A 20,320-nucleotide genomic window follows, 5' to 3' on the forward strand; every position below is an offset into this window, starting at 1 on the left:
GCATGAGTCTGCAAGAACCTTGAATAAGAGCAGCTTTTCTGTCCAATGTGACAGTCTCAAAATGACAAGCCCTTTCTGACTGCCTACTGGCTAGTCTACACTCCTCTTTTCTTCTTTTGAATTTTCCCCAACTTAAATTGAATGCAAATAAGCCAGGTGTGGTCCCCAGAGCAGTAATCTGCAGATAGTCCCCACCGAGTTCCCATAGCAACTTGCACAGCTGGCCATGAGAAAGAGGTTGTATCTACTTCATATTGGCTACAGAGTTTAAACACTGGTGAGTAAAACACCAATTATGGCATCTCATAAAGGAAATATCTACTAAAAAGCACATCCATTTTTTTCCTTGACTAATACAGCAAAATAAAACTAAGGATATAGTGCTAGTTCAGCAAGTGCTCGGTACATAAAATGGATATGTTATTTACAGAACAGGAGGCAATGGCTGCTAAGGAAATAGCTCTTCGCTTCTGCTGTAAGATGCTGAAGTTTAAGAAACACTATACCATTTAGGAAATGCCTGGCAATCTGTAAATTGCAACCAATAATACCCAGCAGAAAGAGAAGTCAGAAATCAAAATACAAATCCTTCCGGCCAAGTTGTAAGACTTGCACAAGGCAACACTTCTCTCACAAGTGCTTTCAATATTTCTTATTTTAATTATCTTCTTTCTGTATCAGCTTGCTAAATCTTATTCCAAAAATACACTTAACCTGTGAGTGGCCAAACAAACTTCGAATAAAAAGTGTATATTCCTGACCTTCAAACAGAAGGTACCCCAACTTCTACTCACTTCCACTCCTTTGCGTGTTCTGTGTATGTAACTCTGCTTCCTCCGCCATCCACACTCCCATCTCTTCCCAGTTTCCTCCCACATCCACTTCCCTACCTACTGGCTGAATGGGTGGAAGGCACCATGCCTCGCCTGGAAGCATGGGTGTACTGACCAGCCACGTGGATGCATTGGTAGGTCAACTGATCAGACAAACAACGCAGGGACTCTGCCTTTTCTGCTTCTCCTTTATCAGAGGCACAAACAGGACATCTCTCCTCTACTCAGACCGTGGGTTCAAGTAAGAACCGGCCTACAGAGTTAGGCAGAAGGGCCTGTGTGCCCTAGCTAATATCCTGTGATGAGCCAGGAGATAGACAACAAAAGCTGTTGCTTAGGGAGGAAAGTAAGAACACAACAGGTGCATAAAATTCTTCCCCAATTCTTCTTCCGCAAACTGCTACTCAAAGACTACCTGTGGGAGAGGATTTTTCTAAATATTAAATAACTCCCAATGGATTTTTCTCTCCTGTGAATCTGTTGAGCTTCCCCTCAAGCCTATGTAAACTTTCAGGAGTCATCCTGCAGCGAGGAGTTCCATGGCTTAAATTACACACTGAAGAGCTTTCTCCCTTAGTTTGTTTTAAGCTTATCTTCTACAGCTCAGTTCACTTCTCCTAGCTCCTGTACAAAAAGAGACACTGACTTATAGTCCTCTATTCACCTCTCCACAACGCTTCACAGACTTTTGCCATTTCCCCTCTTTGTTCTATTTATTCCAGGACGCTAGATTCCAGTCTATGTACTTGTTCCTTGTACAGAAGCCATTCACACTTTTAATAATCTCTAATGATTTTTTTCTACATACTTTTTATGGGGGGAGGGTGAGGAAGAGCTGCACGGTACTATTTTTTTTTTTTTTGTTCATTTTGCATTCTGTTCTTTTCTTGGTAAGTCCTAGAATTTTATTTGCTTTTTGACTACCGCTGAGCATGAAAATATAGTAGATATTTCCATGAAAAACTGTAACATAAAAGATCTCAAGACTCAGTGATAACAGTGCCTATTATTATGTACATAAAATTAGGATCTTAGCAACTTTTTTTTAAACCACTTTCCTGAAAACCACAGGAGTTTGGCATCATTGAAATATCAGTTGCACAGTTAGGTTAGAATTGGCCAGTTGCTTGCAACTTTCTGGAGGATGTGGGGAGAAGAAACAGATAGATGGGCAGAAATCACACAAACCTCTCTTTTCTTAGGAAGTAAGGATAAATGTAACTTGTAGGTAGGTGGTTAAACCAGGTACAAGTGACCTTTATTCTTCAAGGAGAGCAAGGCAAGCTTACCAGGAAAGTTTGTGGAGATTGTAACCCCAAGAAAGAGGCCCCTATTATGATACCTCTCTCATACAAGAATAGATATTTATATATAAGACAGGAAACTTAAGCAGGCTGGAGCAGTTTAATGTGTACATATGAAGTTTGCTATAAATTTTATCCACCCATCAACGTACATAAGACATAGCAAACCAGTGAGTTTTATCCCTTACTCCACTTGTGGGAACTATCCTTAATCCCTCACTAACTTGAAAGCTACTCATTTGCTTAAGTAGTTTTAGTTTTCATTTTCTTCTCTACCCTTTCTGCATATCCTTCCAAATTTCTTTTCAGGCTAATCAGCAGCACTTCAAAGAAACAGCTGAGCTGGTGACATTAAAATGACCAGGGAAATACATACAGCTTTAACAGGGTACAGCCTCTAATAAGTGAAAAATCTCATTTATTGTTAGAAATGATGACTGTAAGCCCACTCAATTGAAAAAAAAAATCACAATTCTTTAGAAGAGTAACAGGCTACTATTTCCCTATGCACCTGGCATTAATTCAGACTTTTAGAACCACACCATTTCAATGTTAACAGTCCATCTTAAACTGATGAAAGCCAAGGAATTAAAAATTGAAGTCTCTTGGTCTGTAGCGACTTCCATAGCAGACAACAGAGAGAACTGCACCAGACATATGTATGGCAGAGCCTGGAATCCAAGAAGACGAAAAAATCAAGAGATTTCTCATTGGAAATGAATGTGTCATTTTGAAAGAATTTCAAGTACAGTACCAGCTAGTACTGATATAACAACTGAAATATTTAAGTGTCAGGTGTTAAGGAGGAGGCACTCCAAATGAAGTCGCAAATGTGCGCGCATGTGCATACACACACACTATCTCACTCATACGTATCTTTTATATTAAGAAAAAGGTAGTTTTTGGAAGTCTTAAAACAGAAGACTTCACTAAATATTGACTCTAGCCTCTACAGCTGTTCTTTTTACTATGGTTTCCATTTATGGCATCCAATGCAGGCTAAGAAGAAACTTGCAATGAAGTTGCATGTATAATTTGAATGTCATTTGGTCATGTCAGCACTGAGCCTAAACATGCTTATTTGCTTATAAGCACTTAAGGGAGGGGAGGAGAGAAAGAAAGAAGGTGACAGAGGAGTGAAGATTTTGACTTCTGAGGAGACTTAGAGATAAGCGTATCTGGGTATTTCTATTGAGATCCATCAGTATATTACTTAAGAATCTTTCTCCTCATACATTTTTATGAAGCAAGGAGACCATTAAGCTCTCCTGTGCAACTCAGGCCTCAACTTCCAGTTGATAGAGCATATGAAAACACAGCATCCTTATTAAAACACTTGAAGAGTTGGTTATCTCCCATTTTGTTAATTTTAGAGGTTAAAGTCCTTTCATAAAAATAAGGCACATTTTACGATGAAGTCACCTAGGATCAGTTTGCAGCAACTGGATCTCGTTAGGCACCTTTGGCTGCTTAAGGGCATTTCTGTTGAAGGAAGCCTCTTTATGCCCTGTGAGTTAGTCACTCCTCACTCAAACTGGTTTTATCAAATCTATCTGAACTTTAGATTCGGTTTGATAGGCTTTTCAAACTCTGAACCCATCCTGACTCTTCTCAGAAACATCTGTATTTGTCTTGGTAACTTTTTTGATATGACAAATCCCCCAGTAGCACCATCAGGCCAGTCTCAATTGTGACTATTATAATACTTGAATTATGGATATTATAGATAGATTCCCAGTCCCAAAGCCATTTTCAGATTCTAATTTACCACAGTTCAAGTCCGTTTTAGAGCACATGTTCTTCTTCTGAAAGTGGCGTCTAAATCTTTTTTGCTACATGTTTAGCAGACATCATGTTTGGCTAAACACATCTCGTTTCCCAGAAAAACTAGAAAATCGTAGATCCCTAACTTGATATTTACAGTTCCACCCATGTTTGTATCTTCTGAAAACTTAACCAACAAAGTTACCATATTTCTTCCTGATCACTGACAGATACAGAGGAGTACTTGTCCAGGAAAGAGATGTGCCTAGCAGATTTTGACTGTCCGTTAACAACCACACTGAGACTTTTCACTGCCTTCAAACAGAGGGAAGAAAAAAATCTATTTCCTCTTCTCTTTCTCTTTTTCCCCCCTTAACCTTTTTAGTATGTGTTGTTATTGATTTTGTACAACTTTAATTTGGCAATCAATAAAGCACACCATTCTAAGTCAAATACCTTATAAAAGAGTGTATTTTATCAATAAAATTACCAAACGAAACTTCAGTCTTAAAACAAGAAATAAAAGAGCTTACATCAAATTCATCTGAAGAGACCTTCTCTCCTACCCAAGAAAAACATACAAATTGACATTAAATTATTTTTATTAACCAAGCTGTCTATCAGCAACTAGAATTATCTGGTCACTCAGGTAAGTGCAATTGGCTTCTAGCTTTTGAGATAAACCTGCTCATTCTTTTCAAAATATTCACTCACTTGCTCCCTTAGCCGCTTGAGATTTACCAAAACATTACATCCCAACAACTGAAAGAGATTCCTTTTAATTACTGAACGTGAACTACCTTGTCTGCAGATTTTATAAATCCAACTAATACATTATCTCAAATGTTCCTTCCTCTCTCCATTCTCGTTTACTTAGAGAACAACCGCATTTTATCTGTTTTTCTGGGAAACACTTAGGGCCACTCAAAAGCAGGAGAGTATCCAACAGGTTTCAGACTGCATTCTTGCTTGTGGTTCTGATGTTATAGAGTTAAAAACTCCTATGATAGTTTTCTCATGGGCAAAAAGGTAGTCTTCAGTCATGCCAGCTCAACTCAGTAAGCTTAACCGGGGCGGGGAGGAACTCTTAAGAGTTTAAAACAGATTAAAAAGTCTGAAAATGCGCTAGCTATCTATGTTACAATGTGGGTTCTCTCTTATATGTTTCAGAAGATGCCCATGGACTGCAGTTCCATGGGCTGGTCAGGCAACCTAACACTTCACTGCCACCAAAAACGGGGGTGGGAAGACACGGGGGATGACACCCATAAGTCTTTTTTTTTTTTTTTTTTTTTGGCCATTGCTTTATCAGTCCACAGAGGGGTCTAACAAGCATATACATTGCCTGAGATAGGGCCAGAGGAGGAGGTGGTGCAGAGAGTTGCAACCTGGCACAGAGTTGTATGTAAATTTTGCAACAGAGGCATTTATTAGCATTGCTTGAGCTTTATCAGCTTGCTAAATACAAGAAAGAAAATTAGATTAGGGTATTATTCCAAATACTAGGTAGCACATGTACAAATTAAATGAGCCATCATCACTGATTTTATTTGTCGATTTCCCTCAATTTTATGCTCTTAATGAAAAAAATAAGGCATCAGTATTTGTATATTTTACTCTGAAATGTGTACCTCTCTAAGCTGCAATAGTCAACAGCTGGACTCCATTGTCCGAAAATCCCTACAAAGAGTGTTCCTCATAATTCCTCCTTCAAATTTTACCTCACTTGCAAGTTGGAATCTAACAGCATCACTTCAGCTTACAGCTAACCTGTCAAAGTGTTTGTTTATTGTACAGGTAGGACTACTAAAATTTCTTAGTTTGTTATCCTACCTAATAGCAGAAACATACGACATATTAAGAGAGCCCCTTTCTTTCTGCTTAGTTCACTTCACTTGTTTTTTAAGTTACGGATACTACTATGCAGATTTTTACTAAAAGATTTTAATTATATTATCACCTTTTGAAATCACAGGTATGTTCAATTCTAAATCATGCATCCTCCAATTTAGCTTTAACTGTTAATGCCACTGACCTCCCTAATGCAGATTTTGCCTTCCATATGTTCTTCCTCACTTATTAATCTTCACTGTACACTCCTATAACAAATCATCCCTGCTATTTCTTTGCCAGGTTTGCAGTGCCACTTTATGGTAGAACCCATCCTCACTCCAGAGGCCCTCTCATGGGAAGACCTCTCAAGTGTAAGTAAATTTAAAACTTTACTTCTCCAAATAACCTTTCCATCCATATTTCTATATTCAAATCAACAAAGAGCATATGATTTCTCAGTCATAAGAACTGCTGTGAAGAAATGATTCACCTCACCTAAAACTTGCCTGACAGATTAATACTAGGTACAAGGAACCTCACAGTGGACATCATGGAATAACCTACTTATCAGAGAAGTTTCTTCCTAATCCCCTTTAGTTAGCACTCTATTTGTTCCCTGTTGTATAAGGGTTTTTCAATTCCTTACAAAGCCTTTACAAAGGTCTCATTTAACCTAACATAATGTACTGTAAATGAATAATCCTTTTTTCCCCTGATCCTGTTAATCTTTTGGCCTCGGTAACATCTCACAGCAGTGAGATGCAAATGTTAATTATGCACGAAGTATGAGATCTGTATTTTGATTTCCATCTGCCCAATACAAGTCCAGTACAAGAGGCAGATAACCAAGTGCTTTCCTATCACCATGGGAACATGATTGCCAGGAAAATACCAAGAACAACGTTTCATATTGACTTCCAGAAGCTCCCTTTAAGCACCTTCTACCCATTAAAGCCTGCTTTATCTTTTGATTCATATGTTTCACAAATTCCTGATTATTTGGAAAAAAACAAAAAACCTGCAGAAGCATAACTCCTTGATAGTTTGATGTACATTGATCAGCACATCTATGTAATTTTTACAGACGTAGTAGTTGAAATAGTTCATTAATGTGACAGTGTAAACAATCTAAGTTGACAAAGCTGTAGCCCTTTGCCTCCCTCCCCTCTCCCAGCTACCCATTCCCATCCTCTCCCTTGGGGCCACATCAGCTCTCTACTGACTCTGCAGTTACTCTCTGAAATGGCTTAAAAAAAAAAAAAAAAAAAAAAAAAAAAAGCACAGGCACAGCCTTCTGAGAAGCAACTTCTGCCTGCTCAACTCCATAACCTGGACTGCTAGGGAGTCGGACAAGAGCAATGGGGCAGATACTACGAGGTAGGACTGAAGAGAATCAGTCTAGTTTAAATTGTTGTACAATCACAATCTTTGACTAGAAACATTTAGGTTTTATAACTAATCCTATCTAAGACTGTCTATCACTGAAATAGTAAGTCTTCATCGTCTTTCTTTCCCTCAGTCATAACCACATGGCTCTACCTCTTCCCTCACTTTGGCCCTGGTGCTCAGCCAACCAAATGGAGAGATGATTCAACTCACTAATTCAGAAGAAGATTATCTTGATAAAAGAAAAACAATTTTCTCTCAGCTTTTTAAGTTAAAAGCGTGGAAGCCAAACACTCAAAACAGACATAAGGGCAGAGACAGAACCATGAATGAATGGGATAGGGAGGAGAATGATCTGGCCTTTCAGTTGCATCATGCTTAGAAAGGTTCATGCTGTAACTCCTATGCGGAAGTGATGGGACGAGGTACACTAGTACAATGGCTTGCCATTGCTAAAGGAGGTCCTGCCCTCCACTCGCATTTCCCACTCACAGGCTATGCTGCGCTGGCTTTGTCAGTAGCCAGACCCTTCCAGAAGCTTATTAAACTCACAAGAATGGCAGACTTCAGGCAGAGGGGGAGGAAGGGCATGACACTGAGGACAGAGGCAACAAGCAAGGGGGACCATGTCCCCCTTTTCAGCTTTACAGAGCTGTTATGTTTGGCTGAGCTGTGCATGCAATCACAACCTAAGTATAGTCCTCTCTTTCTGTGGCAGCAAGGCATGGCTATACTGTTAAAGCGCCTAAAGAATGAGGCCATAATCAGATATACATACACGGGAAGTTACCCAAGTGACTACCACACACATGGCTCAGAGCACCTGCTGCTGGCAGCCAGTTACTGCCGCCTTCTCTTCTACACCAGCAACAGAGTATTAGCAGAGAATGTACAATATAAAGTTAGCTTTCCTCATAAGTAAAGCAATGGCCTATGATCACCCAGAAGTCTCACACTTCAAAACACACTTGTGCTCTTGTGTATTCAGCTTCCCACAAATACAAGACAATGTGCAAAACCCAATGCATCAAACTATGTCAAAAAAGCCATAGCAGATACTGCTGCAGTATGAAGACACACCTTGTCAACATTTAAATCCAGATAGTTGAAGCAATGCTTGTCTCTTATAATAACTTATTTTACTGACCACAATTCAAAAATACCACATAAACAAAGAAGATGAGTGGATATACTACTCCGATTGCAGAAAGAAACAAGAGGCTGACTTTTACCAAGCATCTTTCTACCAACAGAGAATGAAAAGATATCCATTAAACTTTTTATCTTCTCTGGGATGATTCTACTACCTACCACGCCGGTATAGAACAAGAAAACAGGGCTCACCAAACTATAAACACATTAATGTCATGTTTACAAGGATCTGATAGGCATAATATTCTAATGGATGATGTTCATAGAGTAAAGCAGGAACAGCACTGCCAAACTTCAGAGAGTTTTCCTTAAGCTCTCTGTCCATTTACACACTATCTACCTTCTCAGAAAGAAAGCTTTCCAGAAAGAACAGGTGGTCAAATGTTATTTCCACATTTCAGTAAAGAGTTATCCAAAACCTTTTTGTCGCATTGAAACAAAGAAAGATGAAAATGTTATTTAACACATAGGCAGTATACTTCAATGGGGAGTCATATTAGCAAATTTTTTTTCCCAAAAGTATTCGTAACTTGCAACAATCATGCTTTCTGAAACAAATTCCTACCTCTGTATTTGTTTCCACCTCTGCACTACTTCTGTTTACCAGTATGATGGTTTGTACAGTCTTTCAGAAATGGAACTGAGGGATCAATCCAGATTAAAAATGTACAGTTCATCATACAATAGGAGTTGTCTATATTAAGGATATATAACATTATATATGCTATATAGTAAGGTTGAGATTCTCTGATCTATTGACTTTCTCTACAGTAAGGGTGTTCATAAAGGTCTCTTTCCTGCATTAATTTTCTGGCAATTCATAAGACTTAAATTCTTACCAAGCCTTTCCTTTTGTGGAAGCAGTAGTATAGTTTCTTCTAGTTGACTATCCTCTTACAGAAACGCACAAGAACCTAGTTTCCTTGAGACTTCCATGCCCCTGACAAACATGGTAAACTGGAGAGTGAATGGACAAAATTACAATGGCTGAGATTAACAGATAGCATGAACAAATAATCTTAACTTCCTTTTAAAAACAGGTTTAAACATCCCCCTGCCCAAAAAACCTTGCCAACCTTTGAGGTTTAACAAAGTTCATTTTACTACACAACCTAAATTAGTGCCTGTAAACAGGTTAACAAACAAAAATACATCCCGCCCCCCCAAAAAAAGAGAAAATAAAACCTTTTATCAGTGTTTCATTTTCTCTTTTCTTGCTGTTTGGAAACTATTTAAAGGCATAATTATCCTCCTCTTAAATCTGTCTTTTCTCTCTCATCCCATAATATGCTGGGCATTTATTTCACAGCATCTCACCCTCAACTTGAAGGACAAGCCAGAGTCTTTTAAAACCACCTCGTTAGCTTTGCAAATGCACAGTAAACCTAGGTCAAGGTACATGGTAAAAAATTCCACAGCTCAAAGTAGATAAAGAGCAGAAATGTTTGAAATAAGGCCTGAACCAGTATGCTCTATGAGAGCACACCTCAAAGAGCCAGTGACAGACAAAGAGGAAAAGAAAGTGTTGAGGTCATATTTAATCAAAATCCACTAGACACAATGGTTGACTCTGCAGCCCCGGTGATCCAAAAAGTGATTTCATTAGTTATAGGGAAATACTCCAAGTTTTAGCTTCCATAAGGCATTCCTCCCTACTTCTCCAACTTGCCCACAAAGAGGAGGAAATCTTTGCCATCAACTTTTTTTCAGGTTCCTCCTTGTCCTCAAGAAATTCTCTCAAATGGAACAAGAGAGTTCCCATGCCCATGTGATATTTGGAGCAAAATATCTTTCTAAACAGCATATTCTGAAAAGCAAATAATTTTAATCTTAAAGCAGCACTGGCACTCGGAACTTCTAAGCACATCAGACAAGCTCAAAGCACATCTGAGGAAACATCTGAAACTTCAGTACATGGCATTTCCAAAGTCTAGATTTCAGTATAGTTTGCATAAATAAATTTAGCAGGAGGGAAACAGGCAAAGCTTTCCCAGTAATGCTTTAAGTATTTGCTGCATGACAGTTCAGTTGTTACCAGTTCTCTCCACCTGAAAAAATATTGCTGTTACCTATTAAGTGAAGGCAGATTACATTACATCACATTGCATATTTTGCACACCAGAAAACAGTAGAGAAATGTTTCCATTATTGTAACAGCACTTAACCCATTTGTGCGTAGCATATTTTCACCTTATGTCATTAGTGGTGGTTTCCTGGGAGGAAAAATGAGCATAAAAATTATTCTACTTTTTTTGTTCCATATCTTAAAAGGCTCTTACTACCTGCAAGTCATACCAACTTCACTCTGCCACTGACCAGTAAAGCTGAGCAGCAGCAGAGGCATTTTAATAGCTTACTGTAGGCAAAGCAATACAAACACTACATAACACAGATTTGTTTTATATTTGGAAGACTGTACTTGTGATTACATGATTTTTTTTAATGAAAAACTTAAAATTTACACATCTGAAAGGCACAGATCACTATTCTAGCCCAGAAAAACTTCTGTTCTTAAAAAGGAAACACGTGAACAATTAAAGCTCTTCCCTTATTAATTCCAGAATTTATCAATAGAAGATTGCAAGAAATTTCAGCTAGCCCAGAATACAAGCATGCACGAACAGTTTCTCTCACCAGACACCCATACTCTACAGTCTTCACTAGATTCATTATTGCTCCCCCTTTGCCCTGAATAAACTGCAACTTTGCACCAAAGACCTTTATGGTTTAAAGTCCCAAGAGATGCTGAGGCGGAGTTCTCAGTTCAGCAAACTCTTCCAGAGAAATTATTCTCCAATTTGAGATAACTGATTTCTCTTCACCTTTGCAGAACACTGCAAGTCCCCTCTATTTGTCCAAAACCCTGTCTAGCAGGAACAGGATCCCTTCTAGGCTCTGTCAAGTTCATGATGCTCTTGCAACATCTGGCTGTGCACGTTCATGTTCTTCACATACTTACACTTTGTACATCAAGTAATTTTAATTTCTAAACGTGAGTTTTCAGGCCTTTAAAACGTGAATTTTAATCCAAATCCCTCAAGGAATACAGACTCAGTTATACAGAGTTAAAATATATTATTTTTCACAACAAAGGAACAGTTTATTAATATTAAACAAAAATACAGAACCAGCAAGCCAAGGTGTAGGCACTTGAAACACTTCTCTAATTGACAAAGAGATCATGGAAAACATTAACAAATATAAAATATATCCCAAGTGGCTCAAAAAACATTTTTACACATATGAAATATAAAATTTCATTGTCCAGGGAAAGGTGTTAAAAAAAATTAAAAAAAAGCAAGCCACAGAGGAAGAGAAAGAAATTCATGTAAGCACAACCCTTCCATTTCGAACAGCCACAAACATTTCAGGCACCTACATTACAACTGCTCACGTAATTAATTCAGCCGAGCAGCCAGAAACGGCAATAGCGAGACAGCCACAGTTCAGCAGTCTGCACTGTGCTGCGAGGAGATTTTTCCTGCAGACAGATGCCACCCGGAGGAACAAACCCAGAAAAACAATCCGCTGCCTGACCAGCGGCAACACGAGGAAAGACGAGACCCGCGAGCCTCGCTCTCTGCCCGAGATCTCTGGCCCGCGCTCTCGGAACAAGCCTGCAGAGCTGGCGGTGGCGGCGGCCGTTTCCCGAAGGCAGACAAAGCCGGCCGCGCCGCAGCGACAGGACAAGCAAAAGGCAAAGCAGAACGCCCTCTCGGAGAGGGGTACGTGAGGGAGGCGTACGCGCTCCACCTAACAGCGAGCGCAGGCGCGCGCACTGCAGCTCCGCAGCCTCGGATTGCACGAGTGTTCAGGAGCACCGGTAAGCCAAAAGGCAGGGGGTTTATTCGCTAACCGGAACTTTTTCAGGTGGATTGTCACTAGCGATTCTCAGTTTAGGAAACCTGTGCTCTCTCAGCAGAAAAAATTGTGCCTTCTGGGAAAGAGAAGCGTCTGGGCCATGCCTGTAGCTCCCTTGGAGAGCTGAGCAGTCAGATGTAACAGCTGACAAGCAGCCACACACACGACAGCTCCGCTGCCCTTCTACTTTTTCAGACTGGGCATTACTACGCATCGGGAAATGCGGACCTACTTGGTGTGCTAATTACAGCTGTTAATTAATCTAACTATATCAAAAGATCTCTGAAAGAATTTAAAGCAAGACAGCACACTGCAGGAGTGCTGCCGGCTGCCCAGAGGCCGGGGCAGGGAACGGCGCGCTCCCTTCTGTACCCGAACTCCACGCGGCCGCTCGAGAGCGCACAAGTTGCGTTTGCGACGCTCTAGACCTCAGCAAGAATGCCAAAAGGCTCAATACAGCCATTTCTATAACCTCACAACATACCCTCATACAAATACGTGAGTAAACTAGAAGAAATTCAATGGCGGAAGTGTTCCCTAAATGTGAATCGTAGAGAAGATGTAAGCTCTCTGCACTTAACTCTCTAGGTAACAGCTGAGGACTAAATTTTAACATGCTCCACATCTACAACTTCAATTGAGAACAGATGTTCCTGAATTCTAACACTTCACAAGTACCAAAAATTCAGTGAAACAGACTTTCCTGGTATACAGGGGAATTTTGGGCAGGTAGACACGTAGGCAGGAGAAGGGAGGATCTAACTAAAGGACTTCAAAACATGGCAGTAGTCCCACCTTCCCTGGGGAGTCTATTTTATCAGAATAAGCAGAAAAAGGAAAAGAATCTAACCAGAACATAGATTTCATGGCCTTCCTTGATAGTACTGTTGTTTTTCGCATGAAATTCTAACTGAAGGATTAATACTCCTGATCTAGTAATAAGGGTGGTGGTGCTGGTAATGATGCTCACTGTATTAGCTTTGGACACAGGAAGCCTGGTTTGAGACCTCCCCATTTCTCACATGAACAACTCAGGAGCAAATCTACAGGCAATAACTAGGCACCAATTTCACCTTACTGGTACCTTCAACAAAGCAATTCCACAACAGGAGAGAAATACTGTATCTAGGTATCTTAGTGGACTTGCCCTTAGTGCCTCAGTTTATTATCTGTAAAACAGACATTTGTAATCCTTCCTGCCTCACAGGATATTGTGAGGAATGAACATAAGGCTCTCAAATACTGCAGTGACAGGGATCTAAAACAGAGATACCTGGCTCGACTCCAACTCCAGAACTGAGATCAGCTGGAAATAGCTCTGAATGTAAGATAAGTCTTTAAAAATTTCCACATTCAGATATGCAGCACGCACACACACACACAAACACTAACCTACCAATCAAAAAAGAAAAAAAAAAAAAAAGAAAAAGAAAAAAGGAAGGATACCGATTCAATAGGGAAACCAAACAGGCCTTAATGACTAAAAATAAACTAGACTGTCAGTGAGAACTGATATGGAAAATAAACAAAGATGAATAATTCTTTTCTTTTTTTCTTTTTTCTTTTTTTAAGAAAGTGATGATACATTTCACTTTTAAATCAAAGTATGCAATTTTTCAGGATAATTCATCGTATTCAACGCCAGTAATCTGAATTAGGAGGGCTGATGGTACATTGCTGTAATCTGAGAGACTCCTTTGATCTGAAAAACATGGCGAAGTACTGTTGAGATCTGAAAGTCAAGTGACTGGAGACAGAAGAATCAAAATTGGCAAGTTTAATCAGACTAATTTTAATAGTGATGGACAAAAGCTCCAGAACTGGATGTCACTGTGTCTAGCTCAAATAATGAAAATATGAACATGGAAGGGAAAGGAAAGGAACACAGTAATGAAGCAGCTTGACCAAGGTCACACAGGAAAAAAACAGCAGAGCTTGGGAAAGAACTCGTTGCTTCCATTAGCAGTCAAGGTGATGAACCTGCCTTAATATTCCTGACACCTCTGGAAACACCAGCAAACGTAAGACACTGATTTCTTTTGTTCTAATTCAGGAGGATAGCACACACGAGAAAGCCAAGTCTCCAGTGCCACAAGTTACTGCACGCCAATCATCTGTGCTAAAAAGCCGTGTGTTTACTGCAAATGTAAGCTAATTCAAATTAGCTTTGTCCTCAATAAAAGAAGATTATGGTCACTCAGGTTTTGACTAAGTATATGTACATGGACAGTTATTGTTTACATGCCAAGTCCAAACCCTGCCAGGAAGTCCAGACTGCGATGGCAAAAGTGACAGGTAGTCCTTTCCTAAACCCTTATAGCCTGAAAAAAAAATCACATGCCAAAGGGAACTCTTTACTGAATGCGGCTGAACAGGTGTCACTAAATCTATTTCTAATTAATTTCACATTTTATTTTGCCCTTGGCAAGGAAAACGTCAAGTGTGAGTAGACACAACCCCCTCTTTACAAGCCTAATAAGAGATTGATTTAATAGCTTTGACACACAGCAGAATGATGATAAACTTGGCAAGTTTTACTCAGTGTTCAAAACCCACTGTGCAACTTTGCGTAAAAGTTTTGGTTTTATGCCACTGCCAAGGAAGGAGAAAGACAACACACACTAAATACAAGAAACATGGAGATTATTCTTGTGATGCTCAACATTATAACTTAAAGGAGGCTAGTGAAAAACTAGCCCATTAAAGTTGCAGAGAATTCAGAAAGCTCCTACAGCTCACAAAGCACATGGAGTCTTGCTTATTGCCATCTGCAAATCTGCAGAATAAAAAGCAGGAAATTATATTTGTTTTAACTCAATAAAATTTACATTTTGTGTGACGAAGATGAGAGTGGTTATACAGTTTCAAAGCTCTACTAAGAATCTAATAAGCAATATTAGCCCTTTGGGAAGATGATGATGTAATGGACCATTTATCCTTGCCTGACCCCGGGAGAGTCACAATGAGTATAATCACCATCCTCGCATTTCGAAGCTCTGCTAAGTAAGCCTGTCCAAAATGACTGAAAGTTCAAAAAAGAGACAAACGTGAGAAGCCTCTGGCAGCATCAGTATGAGGGGGGGGAAAAAATCAGTTTTCACACTAGAGGAAAAAGGTGTAGATATAGGAAACCCTTTTAATCTCAGTATTAGTGATTTTATCTAGAGGGCTCACTCACATACAGCAGCTTGGCACCAGCACTAAGGAGCACACAGGATGCCACAGGCATACAAGAAACCTGAGATCTTGAAAACATCATGGCAAAGTAGCAGTGTTTACAAGAGCCATACACAAACTAAAAAAACCTCAAAAACAAAAACAATCAAAAAAACCCCCCACATTCTTACAGGAGTTTCTTCCTAGACAGTCACAGCATTTTAGGTCAAAAACCCCAACACTGATAGATAGGGAGGCATTTGATGACAAGGCAGCCATCTGCTGATGGTCTCACTGCAGGCTCAGCAACACGGGCTAACCCTTTCCCTCTTCCATCTTTGCATTTCCCTATGAATTTTAGAGACTGTTGTCATGAGGACAGCAAGATCATCTTGCTGCTCTAACTGAACAGGCTACTTGGGAGAATTATGAGGAATGCAGTCAGACTATGTAGAGATGCGGCAAGGAAGACTAAGGCCCAGTTGGAACTGGGTCTTGCAAGGGACGTTAACGACAACAGGAAGGGCTTCTTCAAATACATCAGCAGCAAGAGGAGGACTAGGGAAAATGTGAGCCCGCTACTGAATGGGGTGGGGGCCCTGGTGACAAGGGATACAGAGAAGGCAGAATTACTAAATGCCTTCTTTGCTTCAGTCTTCACTGCTAAGGGCAGCCCTCAGGAATCCCGGAGCCTGGACACGAGGGAGAAAGTCTGGAGAAGGGAAGACTTTCCTTTGGTTGAGGAGGAAGGGATTAGAGACCTTCTGGGTAGGCTAGACATCCACAAATCCATGGGCCCTGATGGGATGCACCCACGGGTACTGAGGGAGCTGGCGGATGTTGTTGCCAGGCTGCTCTCCATCATCTTTGAAAGGTCTTGCAGAACTGGAGAGGTGCCTGAGGACTGGAAGAAAGCCAACGTCACTCCAGTCTTCAAAAAGGAAAAGGAGGAGGACCCAGGCAACTATAGGCCAGCCAGCCTCACCTCCATCCCCAGAAAGGTGATGGGACAGCTCGTTCTGGATGTCATCTCCAGATATATGTAGGAAAAAGAAGGTGATCAGGAGTAGCCAGCATGGATTCACCAAGGGGAAATCATGTTTAACCAATCTGATAGCCTTCTATGATGGAGTGACTGGATGGGTAGATGAAGGGAGAGCAGTGGACCTTGTGTACCTTGACTTCAGCAAGGCTTTTGGCACTGTCTCCCATAACATCCTCCTAGAAAAGCTCAGCAAGTGTGGGTTAGATGAGTGGACAGTGAGGTGGATTGGGAACTGGCTGAAAGGCAGAGCTCAGAGGGTCATCACCAGTCGTGTGGATTCTAGTTGGAGGCCTGTGGCTAGTGGCGTCCCCCAGGGCTCAGTACTGGGCCCCATCCTGTTCAACCTCTTCATCAGTGACCTGGATGAGAGGGCAGAGTGCCTCCTCAGCAAGTTTGCTGATGATACCAAGCTGGGAGGAGTGGCTGACACACCTGAGGGCTGTGCTGCCACTCAGAGAGACCTGGACAGGCTGGAGAGCTGGGAGGAAAGGAACCTCCTGAGGTTCAACAAGGGCAAGTGCAGAGTCCTGGACCTATGGAAAAATAACCCTAGGCACCAGTCCAAGCTGGGGGCTGACCTGCTGGAGAGCAGCTCTGCAGAGAAGGACCTGGGAGTGCTGGTGGACGATAAATTGAGCCAGCAATGTGCCCTTGTGGCCAGGAAGGCCAATGGTATGCTGGGGTGCATTAGGAAGAGTGTTGCGAGCAGGTGAAGGGAGGTGCTCCTGCCCCTCTACTCAGCCCTGGGGAGGCCTCATCTCGAGTAGTGCATCCAGTTGTGGGCTCCCCAGTACAAGAGAGACATGGAGGTACTGGAGAGAGTCCAGTGTAGGGCCACGAAGATGATCCGAGGGCTGGAGCATCTGCCCTGTGAGGAACGGCTGCGAGAGCTGGGCCTCTTCAGCCTGGGGAAGAGAAGACTGAGGGGGGATCTTATCAATGTGTACAAGTACCTGAAGGGAGGGTGTCAAGGGGACAGAGACAAACTCTTTTCAGTTGTCCTGTGTGACAGGACAAGAGGCAATGGGCACAAACTGAACGACAGCTAGTTCCGCCTGAACGCGAGCAGGAATTTCTTCACTGTGAGAGTGACAGAGCACTGGAACAGGTTGCCCAGAGAGGTTGTGGAGTCTCCTTCTCTGGAGATCTTCAAGGCCTGCCTGGATGCAACCCTGTCTACCATGCTCTAGGTGACCCTGCTTGAGCAGGGCGGTTGGACTAGATGATCTCCAGAGGTCCCTTCCAACCTTACTGATTCTATGAATAGGATTCTTCTTTTCTTGCAGGATTAGGTTACAGTCATATCAGCTCACAGGTGAACAATAATAGAATGGGCAGAAGTACATAACTGACGGCAGAGAAGAGCAGGATCCCTCCTGCAGTACAGTCTTGGAGCGCAACGTTACACTCCTCAGTCCATCGATTTTTTAATCTAAAAATCTGCATTTCCACCAGTCCCATGCATTCCCCTCCTCATAATAGCAGACATGCTTGTAGATCAACCGGTTCGAAAATTCAAATCCCTACACATCACATTATGTGCTTTTTGAAGTTATGACATGGATCTCAACAGAAATCAATCTGTGCTAACATGGTAGTGCAAAAACATTCTGAAGACACCATCACTTCATAAAAATATTCAGTTTAAAGACTGGCAATAGAAATTTTTCCCATATGGGGCTCTGCTACAAGATACTAGATAGTATGGTTGAAAGTCTGTACAGTTCAACTGCAAATAAGGAACACAGTTTTGAGTAACTAAAACTAAGTCTTTTGCTAGTAAGTTCTTCACTTATTTCAAGACAACGTCAATGGAAATAAACTCTCTACTATTGTGTGCCACTGGGCTTTATACAAAAATTACCAAATCAAAAACCTGAAATTCAGGCCACAAGCCTGCTTTGCGCAGACATGATTAAACATCTGCAGTGATTCCTTTTAGAGTTCAGAGGCTGAATGAGAGAAGCTGAGCTCCATCAAAACAGTTGTGTTGGCTTTTAGCACGTACATTATGTGTTCACAAAGGAGAAAAAAAAAGGATGAGAAAGAAACGAACCTTAATAAAGGAATTTAAGAACCCAGATTATCTACAAAAGGTTAGTGGGAAAACTACTCTTAGTTTAGTGCTTGAAAGAATACTTAGAAAACACCTAGCATTCAAGATTAATTGTGCTGGTAAGATACATTAATAGGCAAGTTCCTTTTCATCCTTTATTAAAGGCTTTGAATACTATTATACATTACTAAATACAGCCCCACCTTTCTCAAACTCTTTTGGTCTTACTCTATCCAGCCTGAAGGCTTTTAGGTTACTAGTTCACAGACTGTTGTCAGTGGTGATATGCGAATCGTATCTGGCATGCAGTGGCAAAGCATCTCCATGCTAGTGACTGGTAGTTAACACTGATCAAACATTGCATGTGGCAGCAGCATCTTCTTGTCCATTGCTCTACTCCCAGCACCCACTGCAAACATCCTTGCACTACTAGGACCTGCAGTTCCTGTATGAAACCAAGGGGAAAACACACTTCTGGTGTCAGCCTAAGCCCAGGGAAACAACAGCCCAGCAGGCAGATGGCAAGACAGGGTTTGGCTCAGATTTGTGAAGCTGGGGAAGGTGACTACAGGTACAGCTCCACCACAGAGGGAGAGGACAGAGGTTAAATGACAACGAGGGAGGCTAGATGAGAAACAGCACATGAGGAGGAGGGGGAAGACAGAACAAAGGTTCGCCTTGTGTACTCGGGCAGCTTCAGCCACTACACCATTAATCACAGCAGGCTCATCTACCACAAGCAACACACCGCTCCTACCTACATGGAATCTGTAGCTTAAAGTGCTCTGGCAGAATGCTATTTTAGACACTCCATTCTTGCATAAAATATATATCAAAATAAGCCAATTATGTAGTGAAAGTTCATTAAATGCCAGCACTACCTCCCACACACACAGGAGAAAGCTAACTAGGCCAATTACAAGTGGATGGGGGAAGTGAGTTTAATTCTTTTGAAGGGAAGAGGTCTGTGTAAAACCTTAGTCCTATGCAGAATGAATAAAGTCACAAAACTTTACTGATTACAGTCAATACAATTTATAATAAATTTTCCTATGCAACATGATAAGTAGGAAAAAATAAAAGGGTCAAATACAAAGAGATAGATTTCAAAGAAGATTTTCCCCGTAGTCTACAAGATAGACTGATACAGTCATCATTACTTCTTTAAGTAGCCTTATTGACATTTTCTCTGGAATTACCACAGCCAGAACAGCATATGCTCATAAAAGGATATACTTCATGAGGTAAGGTGGTAGCAGTTCCATCCCCAAATCCAAACAAAATACTGAGATTTTGTTTTAATTGTTTACATGTTCACATGTATGTATGTTCAAGTCTATGTTATAACAAAAATACTGTATGTCAGTGAAACAGCAGAATTAGGAGATGAAAGTAAGCATGAATACCAAGCCAAAGAGAAATCCTTGAAAATTATCTATTTGAAAACAAGTAGAAGTTGGGAGAACAAATTCCAAAACATGCTTGTCTAGAAATTGTAATGAATACAAGGCAGGCATGACTTATGTTATCCCATGTCAATTATTTTCGTCCTCCAAAACTCCAGCATAAAAACAGCTTCCCAAAAGAAGCCTTTTAAATTATTAGTAAATTTTGTCTATTAAGTACTAAAAATATTTAGTTGTAATTTTAGGTTTTAGGCACAGTTTTTTACACTGGTTTAAGGTTTTTGCATATGCAAGCATACATTTCAATGTTATTTTCAAGTGTTACTTCAGTAAGAAGGGTCTGACATTTCCTTTTTTAAAAAGGTGGCTACAACAATTTTCACATTTGAAAGCTATCTAGATCCGAACCTTAGCTGGTAATTTTCACCAAAGCTCTAAAACAGCTGTCTGAAGAATAAAGGAAAAATAATTATTAAGGAAGACTTAGAAGAAGATTTCTATAGCTTTAAAATCTTGCAGCGTGT

The 20,320-nt window shown here is 40.7% G+C and overlaps 1 protein-coding gene across 5 annotated transcripts in view; it reads right to left on the minus strand.

Moving 5' to 3' along the window:
- Nucleotides 1-20,320, minus strand: part of POU2F1 (POU class 2 homeobox 1) — a 109,166-nt gene that overhangs the window by 59,253 nt on the left and 29,593 nt on the right. The window lies entirely within an intron of this gene.

Source organism: Rhea pennata, chromosome 1, assembly GCF_028389875.1.
Source record: "Rhea pennata isolate bPtePen1 chromosome 1, bPtePen1.pri, whole genome shotgun sequence".
Lineage (NCBI taxonomy): Eukaryota > Metazoa > Chordata > Aves > Rheiformes > Rheidae > Rhea > Rhea pennata.